This window comes from Helianthus annuus, chromosome 9 (assembly GCF_002127325.2).
Source record: "Helianthus annuus cultivar XRQ/B chromosome 9, HanXRQr2.0-SUNRISE, whole genome shotgun sequence".
NCBI lineage: Eukaryota > Viridiplantae > Streptophyta > Magnoliopsida > Asterales > Asteraceae > Helianthus > Helianthus annuus.
The window spans coordinates 159,745,389-159,747,200 of NC_035441.2; the positions used below are offsets into that span (position 1 = coordinate 159,745,389).

Sequence of the window (1,812 nt, forward strand, 5' to 3'; positions counted from 1 at the left end):
ACTAAGGATCCAGAATATTATTCTAACTTAAGACTTAGCATCTTATAGTTATTTTTAACCTGTGGTGAAAAATATGAACTGGGACTGTAAACAGTTATTGGAGCATAGAATTCCTAAACTGTACTTTTAACTGGATTTGCACATAATTCAATGTATTCTTAAGCATATGTATATGTTAGTATTGGAACATATATATAGGGAGATCTTTGTTACAAGTGCATGACAAAGCATTGGTAAGTTTTTAGTGTGGACCCAATCACAACCTAAAGCAAGAATGCTTGTCAAAAGTTGATCTATTTTTTTACCTTTTATCTAATAACATCTCTCTGAGAAAGAAAAAGTGCAACAGAATTGCTAGTAGTATTCCATCTTTAAAGAAAAGTGGTCTCTCTTACCCTCTAAGTTAAAAAATTTACACACTCTACACCTTCACCTGCTTTACTCTCTCTCTTTCTCAACTTCTATATCAAAGGGAGGGAGATGCAATATATCTTGATGTTAAAAACACCATGATTGTTATAAGCTCATCGTCATCCATTCGTTTCGACTGCCCAATATTCGATATTGGACAAGACATCTAGAGCAGTAGTTTACGTAGAAGAGGTAGAAAGAGTGTCATGGGGAGGAACAACAGTGTGGTTTTCAGGGTGCTAGTATTAGTTTGCGTTTTTTTGTTATTCGGTGTTTCCATAATCACACAAGGTGCAATTCCACCCACTCAAAGTGTTAGTTTTGCCATGTCAAAAGGAGAAGCAACAAGGCACAAGGGGTTGGTTCTTAATTATGTCAGCAAAAGAAGAGTACCAAATGGACCTGATCCTATTCACAATAGGTATGCAAACACATGCATTTTCATTTTCATCTTCATTGTGTTTTATGTTATAGTAAATATTTGGATGTGATAACTAACCGGTCATTAAAACAGTGCTTAGTTAGTGACTTAGTTTTAGTTTCAACGTCGGTCTATATGAATTTGAAAACATTTACGTGTCACTTTAATCTTCTAAACAATGTCTTTTTGTCGAATACCTTACAAAACGCAGTTTGTTAATGCAATTGTTGTAAATATGATAAAAGATAAACAAAATCAATGGCTATTAAACTCATACCGAACGAGTCTAAGATTGGCTTAAAGTTTAAGTGATAATTTTGAATACATATGTTCAGGAAAATTTCCAACACAAGACAACCTCCGGAACGAGTCTAGGATTGACTTGGAAGACTCGCGTATGGAAATAGGTCCGGAAACCAAAGTAGAATTGCAAGAAGTTTCTGTGGATCTTGAAATCAGTCAAATTAATGTTACATTGTTGAGATAGTGATCATGATGATATTTGATCATCTTTTTGTGTCTGGATGAATTCACTTTTTTAAAGGGTAATGATGGGTGTCTTTGTATGTAGTAGTTGTTCAAAGTTTGAATAGTAAGATTCATGATTTGTGATGTTTAGTTTTAGATGAAAAGGAATGAAATCTAATACAGTTTGTGTGTGTGAGATGAGTAAAAGGGGTTTTGCCTTAATTTGCTTTAGCTTTGAGCTTTAAGGGGATGGCTTTATTCCTGTTGTTAAGTGGGAATATGTTCCCTAAATAAAGCACTTTGCATGTCTTCGGTTTCTCTTCTTTCAACAATTCTTTTCTCTCTTTTTTTTTTGCATGCTCAAATGAGAAAGATTACAAACAAGAGTGTGCGTCGGGCTAGGTTGGGTTGATCCGTCATCAGAGACTACAAACGAGCGAATCGAGCGTTAGTTTGTATCAGATATGATACTATTGTAGATGAACACATCAAATAACGTTTCAGAACAAGTT

At 34.5% G+C, this 1,812-nt stretch overlaps 1 long non-coding RNA gene across 1 annotated transcript; it reads left to right on the forward strand.

Moving 5' to 3' along the window:
* Window positions 1-361: 361 nt before the first annotated feature.
* LOC118482197 lies at window positions 362-1,478 on the forward strand. Its single transcript, XR_004867668.1, has 2 exons — window positions 362-832; window positions 1,168-1,478. It is a non-coding gene; the product is annotated as an uncharacterized LOC118482197 (long non-coding RNA).
* The last annotated feature ends 334 nt before the right edge of the window (window positions 1,479-1,812 follow it).